The following is a 12291-nucleotide window of genomic DNA, read 5'->3' as shown; positions in this document are numbered from 1 at the left end:
CAATTATGATCCCTTTACTTTAAAGAATGGATTGGGCTTTGTGAAAAATCAGAGTTGGCAGGGTCACAGGGCAGTCAGAATGTATTGGGCCCCTGTATTAACTAAAGGGATCTTTCACCTCTGGCATCTCTACGGAGCCTTTACTGTGAACTACTAGCAGGAAACTCTGTACCTCTTTTAGTACTTGAGTCTCAGGATAGCAAGACAGAGCAGTGCAAAGTATACTCAGAGGAGGTATGGCAGGCTAGTAAGTCAGAACTCAGCAATGCACCAAGTAGCACTTGATAACTCACTGTTCAGTCAGTCAGTCAGTGTTTTCACTTTTTAAAAAATAAATAGATAACACAGCATGCTTGGAACGGTAATTTCTAATGTGAGCACCTACAGTATGTTTGTCTTTGTTGTAGGAGTTGACGCCTTAGCACAGTGACACTGATAACATAAATCTAAACAAAATGTCCTAACTATAAACAAGGCAGCCATCTTAGAAGAATTAATTAAATAAATGGTCTAAGACAGAGCAAGCTAAGTAGGTTAAAAGTTACTAGGTGACAGGGGCACGAGTCTGCAAGCCAAAGGCTAAGCTAAGTCCTCCTATCCCATTAAAACAAACTAGGATTCACTACACTTTATTACACACAAAACCTAAGATGACACACAGCTTAACAACGATACACAGGTTGGCAGGTGGAAATGCCGACGAGGACACCCTCAAAAAGGATTCACAACTGTTGGCCGAGGGTACATAAAACAAAAAGGGTCACACTAGTCAGGTAAACTACTACATGTACACCAGTCTGCTATCGCAAGGCAGCTCTAACAATGTATGCACCAACAGGTCCTAACCTGTAGAAACTCAATGGCACGTGCACCTAGCACAACTTAAGTTATGCATTTATAAAAAGACTAACCAGGTGGTTTGTCTGAATCCCATAATAAAACTTCATAGAAGAGCATAAGCCCTACACTCATAATGCATGTTAGTTATGAAAACATTTCAAGATGGTAGTAGAGATATGCATAGATTTTAACTTTCAGTGGCAGAATGCATTTACAATTCCTACACAGTGAAAACTTCAAACTTGAGCTTTTCATTTCAGAATGTTAATCCTTTATAAAATAAAGCTCTCTTACAATCACACAGACAAAACAATGAACTTGCAAAATCCACAGAGAGTCTGCGGTAAAAGCCCACACTCCAGGGGCTTAGTGATGGTATGAAACTCTTTAAGGGCGACACTTTCAGTGTCTGTGGAAATTTAGGCTGGCAAGATTGCTATACATGGGAGGATCCTCATTGGCTTAGGGTGGAGTGCTGGTGTGGTGGGGCACCATTGCTCCTATGTTGACCTAAATTATTTTCGTGGCAACCCTATCCTGCATCACGTCTCACCAAATATTCAAATTGAGTCAGCTCCTTTGCCTTCCTGGGTGCACCTTTAGATCACGGTACCCACCCTTCGAAACAGTTACATCAGTGAATATGTGCTTCATAAATTCACCACTTAGCATGTATCTTCTCTTTAGATGAGTGCCCCTGTCCCATGTGAGGTGCCAGCACTCTTTTGGTAATCATACAGGAGGCTAGTCCTGCACAGGCAGGCTGGTTCCCTACCTGTACAGCACTACTCTGTGCAAACCGGCATTAAAGGTGTCTTCTTCCCTTTTCTGCACTCTGCAGAAGCTCTCCTATTATCACTGTCAGCAGCTTGAGAAACAAGGCAGGAGAAAGCATGACACTGAGCTTCAAACCTGGGGGAGTATCTTGGCAGGACCATCCAGGACAAAGGGTAATGCAATCTACCACTCAAAATTGTTAGGATTTTCTTGCCCTAAGTGACACCCCGAGTCAGCTGCAAGCAAGTGCTAGGATCTGACATAGTTATCTTTGGCCTCAACGAGGCTTTTTTGATGGATTTTACACATTTGGGTTCCTGGTGGGGTGCTTTTCCGCTGTGTATCTAGGTGTAGAGCATTCTGGCCTCTAAATCTTTTATATGTTTTATCTCTGTTTCTTTCTGGAACATATTCCTAACTGCTCTCCTCTGTTGTGGAAGGAGTTCAGAGACATTTTGTCTTACCCCACTTCTTGGTAGATTCTTGGCCCAAGGTCTTGTAGCAGCATCCCCTGACCATCAAGAAATGCTGCATGACCTGCTTCACTCATCATGCTCCAAGGATCCCTTAGCCACTTGGCAGGGCCCCTGTTTGCCTTGCAGGAGTCTAGTGTAGCCAATGACTGATCACTTATAGTCAGAATTGATCCATAGACGTCCAAGAGAATTCTCTCTTCCAGGGACCCAGAAGGTCAACAATTTACTGCCACCTGGAGGGAGACATGTGCTACTAGTAAACCAGAGTTTGAAGAAGACAAGTCCATAGTGTTCCTCTGCCCCATGCATCAGTTCTTCAACACTGTGGGTCTATCATATTTACTTCACAGTTGCCCACTCTTCTCTCAAAATATCTGCTCCAGTGCAAGGCTTTTAATTCGGAAGTGAAGAGTTCTGGAAAGTGGGCAGCTCTGCCCAATCAAGAGATGCCACATCACTTTACACCTTTTCTGGGAGCAACCCACATGCTGAACAGGATAATAGGACCGAACAATATAATTTTTAAAGACTGAACAATCAAGTATCTGTTCCTAACTGACACTATAAAACTGGTTCCTTCCCTCTAAGACTTTAAAGCGGACGTTTGGTGTGATTGATGCCAAAGTTTGGCCTGCTTTCATTTTGTCACTGTGTGAGAGAGTATGTAGTGGCTATTCAGTGAGTGTCATCTATTCATCCTAAACAGTTTTCTTCCCCTCCCACTTTTTCTGCGTAGAGTATGTAGATGCATTTCAGCGAGTGTCATCTATCCAACCGAGACAGATTTATTCAGCTCCCACTTTTTCCGCAAGTAGAGGACTAAACCCTTCAAAATAGTTTGGGACCTGGCTGTTTTTGACCACGTTACCCAAAACTTTTTGCCTTCCTCCCACTATTTTCCTGACCATCTTTTTGTAGTTTTAGGTCTATGGGCACTTTACCACTGCTAATCAGTGCTAAAGTGTATGTGCTCTTTCCTCCAAACATGGTATAATTGATTTACACCTGTTTGGCATATTTGATTTACTTGTAAGTCAGTTGTAAGGTGGTATACCATATACCCATTGTGAGAAAACAGGGCTGACTTTTTGCCCCCCTTTTCACTTTTTGCTGGTGTTTTCCTCACTCTAATGGGTCCCTGGGTACTGCTAACCAGTCCCAGGGTCTGTGCTCTGTGTAAAATCAGTATGCAAATTAGGTGAATAATAATTGGCAAAATTAACCTACCTATAAGTCCCTAGTAGATGGTAGGGCATGTAGGTTTAGGGACCCCAGCATAGGTAGTGCGCTCATAGGTGCACTGCTGATGTGCCCAGTGTCATTTTAAAGGAAGGCCTGCCTTGCTAGCTGTTTTTAATTTAAAGTTACATGCAAATTCGACTTTGGAATTAAAAGTAGTTCTAAAGTCTTAAACAAGCATATTTCTACATATAAGTCACCCCTAAGGTGTACCCTATGAGCCCCTAGGGTTAGGTGCCATCTAATTATAAGCAGGGACCTTTATAAATATAGGTTTATAAGCCCTGATGAGGTAAAACAGCCAACTTTGTTTTTCCCTCATTGTAGTGAATGGACTCCATAGGCTAGAATAGGGAGAATTTATTTTAATTTATAAAGTCCCCTTAATTGACAGATACCTCAAGTTTAGTATGAAATTAATTGTTATTATAAATCCCACAACTTATAATTGTTGGATTTAATATAACTTGTTCAGGTAAAGAGTGTTAACCTTTACCTGAAAAGTTGCCAACTTCAGCCCTTTAGTGCTTTGCTCTGATTGGCCAGCCCGTGGCAGCCTGGCCACGCTGCCTTGATGAGGTGTGAAGTAGCCTGGGCTAAACACAAGGGGATGTGCCTGGGGGAGGAGATCTTCCCTCAGCAGATGGAAAGGCAGAAAGGGGGAGGGCTGCCAAACTGGTCTACAAATGCAGGGAAGGACATTTGGAGCAACCCAGACAATTAGGTGCCACCCTGATTAGATTAGGAGAGGGCAGGAGAAGAGTGTGTTTAAGATTTTTAGCCACACCAGTGAGTGGGATCAGCCAGATGTAACCTCCAAAAATCACTTTCAGCCATGATGGATTTTTGAGGAATGTTGCTTCCTGGGATTGATTTTAGCCACACTTCCCAGGAAGTGGTCATCACAGGGGGAAGGACCCTGCACCTGATTGGAGAACCAGGACCCCCCCTGTTTTTCACCTAGGAGAAAGTTTAAAACTGGCAGAGGTGCACACACACCTCAGATCCCTACCAGATTCCAACAAGGAAAAACTGCAGAAGAAGAAGGACTGCCCTGCTGGATCCCTGACCTGCACCTGGACACTGCACTCTGGAGGACTGCACCAGCTGCACACTTTGGCTTCACCACAAGAAGGGCTTTGCCTGGCTTCAATTGGTGCAAGGAGGGAATCCCTGTTTGCTACAGGTGAAAAATTGCTAACCAGAGTCCTCTGCACCAATGCCTGAAGAAATTGATCAGCTGACCACTGTCCAGTGGCCAATTTCTGCCAGGTGCATTCTTGGAATTGTAGTCCACACCCGCAAGGAGCATCTGAGAGCTTCTGGAACCTTGGGGTGAGCTGTGGACCTCAAAAGAACCTTAAAAGAACATCTGGGAGAAGATCCAGAAGTTTGGAGAAGGTCGGAGAACTTTTTGAAAAAAGCTCCATAAAGGGATCGACCCGCCGCAGCAACTCTAGCCAGCTTACCTCAACCACGACCCGGCCGGATTTGCAAGTTTATCCGAGTGAAGAAAATCTACCAAAAAAGTGACTAAGTTCGAACATAGAAAGTTCATCGGGATCTCCCAGGCAGTGTATCCAAAGAGGGGTCCAGAAACGTCAGATCAAGATTCAGGTTTGCCCCGGTCGAAGGATTTTCATCTTGAAAAAATGACTGAGTCCGAAGGTAAAAATCTCCACCGAGGGCTCTAGCGACCCGTATCGGAGGAAGAGTTCCAGGAGGCCGGATTGGACTGGCAACTTGGCCCCGCTGAAGAAAAGTTTCAAGAAAATGACTAAGTCCAAAGGTAAGCTTTTGACCAAGGCCTCCCGCGAGCAGTAGCTGTGCAGGGCTCCAAAATTTGACTTTCCCTCTAGAAAAATGCTTTTTGGGATGTACATGGCCCAAACTGTGATTCAGTGACTTGTTACCAAATTGCAATTTGAGTTTTGCAATGTGGTATTAGGAAGGGGCGTGTTCAGGATGCCCCTTCCTAATTCCGAATCTAAATGGTAGGTATGATTGTTTTGTGACCGTGAATGCGGTACTCCACACAACTCCAGTGTTTATTTTGTGGCTTTTAAATCCTTCAATAGTAACAATGTATCAGCTTGCGTCAGACTACTCGTTTCAACCATTGCGGTCTTCTTCTTAGCCCAAATGTTTACAGAGGCCCCATCCCCCATAGAAAATATACTATGTGGTTTGCTAGACATAGAAAAAAAATAAAAAATAAAAAATAAAAAATAACATATATATATATATATATATATATATATATATATATATATATATATATATAATACTGTATAAATCCATAATATTATTCAAAGCAAACCAAAATTATGTATAAAAATATATATAAACATATTGTTGTGAATCCCAATTTCCTACTACTGCATTACCAAGCCATTTTTAGTTTTTTGGGTGGGTATTGGTTTTGGGGTGGTAAGGGCATTTTATGGGTTTAGAGTGGGTATTGGTTTGGGTGGTAAGGGAATTGTTAGGTTTTAGGTTGGGTGTGGGATTTAGGGGTAATGTAATTATTAGGGCTTAGGGTGGGTGTGATTTGTGGGTGGCAGCATGTGTGTGTATATATGTATATACACAAATATATAATATATGAATATATGTGATAGATTTAAACATATCCACAAATATATATGGAAAATATATATATATATATATATATATATATATATATATATATATATATATATATATATATATATGTATATATATATATGTTTAAATATATACACAAACATATATATATATATATATATATATATATATATATATATATATATGTATATATATATATATATATATATGTATATATATATATATATATATATGTATATATATATATATATATATATATATATATATATATATTTACATACAGATACATAGGTCATACTGAGCATTTTACTTTCTACCACACATATGTAAGTGCATTTGTTGTAATGACGGATGCATTGTAATTACCACGTTGTAAAGACAATAGTGGAAATTGCACACGTGGTTCTGTCATACAGCCGTTCACACACATAGTAAAACAGTGAAAAAACCTCAAAAAGACTCCACACCAGTTTAAAAAAATAGCCAATATTGAGTCAAACAAGACCAAAACGACAAAAATCCAACATACACAAGTCTAGTTATGAATTTTCAAAGCTTGAATCAAAATACAATGCTTAGTACATATCAAGATATTACACAGGGTATATCACACAAAATTGCTACTTTTCAAGATAGAGAGTACAGCAAACAATAAATGTCTGTGGGGATGTGGAAAGGAGGGCACATTTTACCACACATTGTGGACCTGCCCTCGGGTCACCAGTTTTTAGGATAAAGTAAGGGGAACCTTTGAAACCGTGACAGAGACCAACATTGACATAACACTGGAGTCAATGCTACTCGGGTTTGGGGCCACACAGAACATACAAGATTTCTAAAACTATTGATTAATATAGGCTGCATGCTTGCAAAAAGGGACATAGCCAAGAGATGGGGAACGGGCACAGCACCAAGTTACAACAAATGAAAAGAGGGCATGGACAAATTCCGCATATTGGAAAGAGAAATATACAGAGATAGAGGCAATGAAAAAAAAATACAAGAAGATATGGGGAAACTGGGAAATAGGATAATTGAATACTTGCCTGAGGACTACTAGAAATAGTAAAAAAGGGGAACGACAGACGGGAAGACAAATAATACAATTCCTCTGAGACAACGAGACTTGATAACATGTGAGGGTGGGACAGGGAAGTTTCAAAATCCTAAGACACTTGTAAACATGAGAAGAAGACATTTATACTGAAGTGGTATTGACGGGGGAGGGGAGAGAATCAGAGACTATTACTACTATGTGATCATTCTAGTTGGTATATGGCTTAAGGGATAAGCAAATGTTGTTGTACTACGTTGTGTTTCATACGAATCAATAAAAAATGTATAAAAATAATAATAATACAGTGCTTAGAAGACAACATCTCCAATAACTCAAGTGGAGTCATGCAGACCAGCTGAGAGTACCTTTGTTGCGTCAATTCTCAGTGACGATGCATTGATCCAGAGGAGGGGAAGCCTTACGTTTGTAGACGATGAGTCATTTCCTTATTGGGCAGCGTTGTTGATGCGTCGACGTCCAGAAGCAATGTGTACTGGTTCTGATGTGTCAATGCTGCGTCAGTTAAGCCAGGGCTGCGTTGTAAGCCAGGATTGTTGTGTAGCTCAGTTGCCGAGCAGTGTTTTTGGCTTCTGTGCAGGCAGCAGCAAAGCGGTTGTTGGAAAATGGGTTATTGGTAAGGGCAGGTAAGTACCTACACTTAGCAATAGGCCACTAACCTCCTCTTTGGTCCAGTTAGGTCTCAGTAAATTAAACCCGGCTCAACCCTTGGTGGCTTGGCAACGACCGACAAGGCTTAACTTAGAAGACATAGGGGGTCATTACGACCTCGGCGGCCGCGGGAGAGAGAATACCGCCATTGCCGGCGGTATTGCTGCCTCCCTATTATGACATTTCCGCTGGGCCAGCGGACGGTAACAGTGTTACCGTTCGCTGGCTCAGCGGAAATGTCACATCAACATTGCTGCCGGCTCGTAAATGAGCCGGCGGCAATGCTGATGTGCAGCGGGTGCAGGAGCACCCGTCGCGCATTTCACTGCCCGAAATTTGGGCAGTGAAATGCGCGACGGGGCTATGCCTGGGGGCCCCTGCACTGCCCATGCCAAGTGCATGGGCAGTGCAGGGGCCCCCAGGGGCACCCCAAGTCCCCTTACCGCCAGCCTTTCAATGGCGGTGTCTACCGCCATGGAGAGGCTGGCGGTCGGGAACTCATAATCCCCAGGGCAGCGGTGCTTGCACCGCTGCCCTGGGGATTATGACCGCAAGGCGGAAACCTGGCGGTTAAGTGGAGGGGCCGGCGGTATGGCCGTGGCTTTTGCACCACGGTCATAATAGCTGGCGGGACACCGCCAGCCTGTTGACGGTGTTCCCGCCACCTTACCACCGGCCGCCAGGGTCGTAATGACCCCCATAGTGTAAAGCATTCAAATATCACAAAACAGTAATTAAATAAAACACAGGAAACAGTTTAAAAATCCAAAACCACTTTATGACAATAGATTATGGGGGTTATTACAACTTTGGAGGAGGTGTTAATCCGTCCCAAATGTGATGGATGTACCACCAGCCGTATTACGAGTTCCATAGGATATAATGTCACTTCAGAGTGCATGGTCCAGGTGCAGGCCAGGTGTCCAGCAGGGCAGTCCTTCTCCTCCTTTGGTTCTTCCATGTTGGAATCTGATGGGGATCTGAGGTGTGGGTGCAGGTCTGCAGTTTTATCCTTGTTCCTGGGTGAAAAACAGGGGGGTCCTGGTTCTCCAATCAGGGGCAGGGTCCTTCCCCCTGTGATGACCACTTCCTGGGAAGTGTGGCAAAAATCAATCCCAGGAGGCAACATTCCTAAAGAATCCATCATGGCTGAAAGTGATTTTTGGAGGTTACATCTGGCTGAGCACACCCACTGGTGTGGCTAAAAATCATAAACTCACCCCTCTCCTCCCCTCTCCTAATCTAATCAAGGGGACACCTAGTTGTCTGGGGTTGCAGGATGTGGGGATTTTGCTGGGTTGCTCCAAATGTCCTTTTCTGCCTTTCAAGACCAGTTTCGCAGCCCTCACCCTTCCTGCCTCACCAGCTGTTGAGGGGAGATCACCCCACACAGGCACATCTCTTTGTGTGAAGCCAACCACTTCACACCTCATCAAGGCAGCCTGGCCAGGTTGCCAGAGGCTGGCCACTCAGAGCACAGCAGCAAAAACAATGCAGGGCTGAAGTTGGCAAATTTTCAGGTAAAGTTTAAAACTCTTTACCTGAACAACTTATATTAAATCCAACAACTGGAAGATGTGAGATTTATTTATAACAATTAATTTGATACCAAACTCTTCATATCTGTCACTTAAGGGCACTTTTAAAATTAAAATAAAGTCTCCCCATTCTAGCCTATGAAGGCCATTCACTACAATGAGGGAAAAACAAATGTGGCTGTTTTTACCTCACCAGGGCTTATAAAACTATTTTTATAAGGTCCCTGCTTATAGTCACATGGCACCCAGCCCTATGGGCACATAGGGCAAACCTTAGGGGTGACGTATATGTATAAATAAGGTAGTTTAAGACTTTGGAACTACTTTTAATTCGAATTTGCATATAACTTTAATTTAAAAGCAGCCAGAAAGGCAGGCCTGCCTTTCAAATGACACTGGGCACCTCAGCAGTGCACCTATGGGTGCACTACCTATGCTGTGGTCCCTAAACCTACATGCCCTACCATATACTAGGGACTTATAAGTAGGTTAACTTAGCCAATTACAATTATCCTAATTTGCATATCCACTTTACACAGAGCACTGGCCCTGGGACTGGTAAGCAGTACCCAGGGCACAGCCAAGAGTCAGTAACCACCAGTACCTGTCCAAAAAGTGTGGGGGAGACCAAGGCAAAAAGGAAGACTTTCCTACAGCGGTGTTTCTGCAGTAGGATGTGTTGGTTCCAAGTGATGTCCCAGTGTTGTTGCATCAGTTCTTGTGTTGCAGCACCACAGTCTTCTCCAAAGGCCCAGGACTGGATGTTGCACCACTTGGCAATGCAGAACTCACAGCAGAGGAAGAGCCCAGGCACTGGTAGCAAGATGCAAGTGAAGTCTTCGATATCCCTGAGACATTGGAAATAGGATGCAAGCTCAGTCAGGCTCTTGGAGGAACTTTAGATAGCAGAATGTAGAGAGTTAGATCCAGTCCTCTCACTCCCAGGCATTAAGTAGCAGGCAGCAGACCTGCACAGCAGAGCAACAGCAAAGTGGTGGTACCTCCCGACAGCCCAGCAATCCTTCTTCCTAGTAGAATGTCCTCAATCCAGAAGTGTTCCGAGTATTTGGTGTCAGAAGCCCAGTACTTATCCCCAAATGTGCCTTTGAAGTGAAGGAGACTTTAAAAGATTGTTTTTGAAGTGCCCAGTTCATCTTTAGCCCTGTTCTGTCTGCTAGGAAGTCTGTGTGGTGTTATCAGTCTCTTATGTGGGCTCAATCTATTACCCTTTGATGTGTAAGTGAGACTCCCTCCACCATTCCTGCCCAGGAAGACCCATCTGTATGCAAATGGAATGCAGGGGCAGTTTAGTGCCATGTATTTATGGCTGTCTGTATGAAATGCACAAAGGTAGCTGTCACCTAAACTTACATAGACCAGACGTGGATTGGAGGCAGGCTAAAGCACAGGATGATTAAAGTATGAAATTGCAAACTTTCTAAAAGTGGCATTTTCAGATCTGCAATTTAAAAAACACCTTTACCAAGAGATGTTTTTAAATTGTTAGTCCAGAGATACCAAACTCCATTTTCTATCTTTTCCCAATTGAAACTTACACTGAAAATATGTTTAAAGCAATCCCCATACTAGCCTGCGGAAGACGTGATCTTTGCAAAAGTGAAACATTTATTTAAGAGTTTTTCACTACCTGGACGTGTTAAACTTAAGAGTGTATTCCTGATTTTTTACATACAATGCAGCCTGCCCTTGGGCTTAACCATGGCCCACCTTAGGGGTGTCTTACATGTTATAAAAAGGAAGGTTTTGATCTAGCAAGTGGGTATACTTGCCAGGTCAAAATGGCAGTTTACACTGCACACACATGCTCTGCAATGGCAGGCCAGAGGCATGTTTAAAAGGCTGCTGTAGTGTGTGGCACAACTAGAGATGCAGGACCACTAGTAGCCTTTGACAGACGGACCTGGGCCGCACATTGTGCACTTTACTAGGGACTTACTAGTTACTAAATTTGCCAGTCATGGAAAAGTCAGTGTTACCATGTTTTAGGCACAGAAAACATGCACTTTAGCACTGGGTAGCAGAGGTGAAGTGTGCAGAGTCAAAAAGCCAGCGATGATGCTCTGCAGAGAGTCAAAACAGAAGGTCAGAAAGCAAAAAGTCTGGGAAAACCACTCCAAAAGATGGTAGGTCTAACACCAAGTATAATGAGAAATCATGAATTACAAAAGGTGGGTGCTGTGGGTGTTATCCTTGCAAGAAAACAATGAAAACATTGATTCAAATGGTGGACTATACAGTTAAAGTTTGCTGCAATATTTTGAAAAAAAGGATCGAAATATGGCATCTTACTGCACAAATGTAAAGAAAACATTGGAAGTAAGTCAACAAATCTCCAAAATTCGCTGGCGAATGGCTTTGGCACTCCTCTTACACCACTACTATTAATAATTACAAAAAGAAGGTGTGGAGTTGGCCTGTTGTGTGCCACAGGGAGCCTGGAGCACTTTTGTTAAGTGATGTCCATGGGAATAAGGAGGAAACAACATGGCTATGCAAGGCACCTTAAGCGTCCTTTGTGTGAAGCTCCAGAAATAGTGACACAGTGGGTGGGAGATTGTGTGGAGGATAGGAAGGGATCTGTAGCAGCCTTCTTTCCAATGAAAGCCAAGCACGTCTGCGGACTCACAGCAATATAAGTATTTTATTAAATACCTTTAACACATGTCTTTTTGAAAATCTGGACTATGTTGGCTTAAACCCTCGGGTGCCCGGGATGAGGTGGATAGGGCTGCTGCCATGGTGCTCAGGTTCCAGGGATGTAGCCTCTTCTTCCTGGTATGGGCCCTCAAGAGAAGCTATAGCGCTCCCCATCAAAGCCTCGTAACCCCCTCACATGGGCAGGGATGGAAGGGGAATCGCTTCGACCCCGAACCCCCAGTGACATCTGATGAGGTCAGTGTGCGATTGCATGCTGACCTCATCAGAGGCTGCCCCCACTGCGCTGGAAGCTCATCTCCAGTGCGGATCAGAAGAGAAATGCTTTTGACCATGGGCTGGGAGCAGGAGAGGCATCAAAGGAAAGGAAAGGTCTTTACTTTTCTTTGATGTTTCCATGAGCATTTCTGTA

The sequence above is a fragment of the Pleurodeles waltl genome, chromosome 11 (genome assembly GCF_031143425.1).
Source record: "Pleurodeles waltl isolate 20211129_DDA chromosome 11, aPleWal1.hap1.20221129, whole genome shotgun sequence".
Taxonomy (NCBI): Eukaryota; Metazoa; Chordata; class Amphibia; order Caudata; family Salamandridae; genus Pleurodeles; species Pleurodeles waltl.
This window is presented reverse-complemented; position numbering follows the sequence as displayed.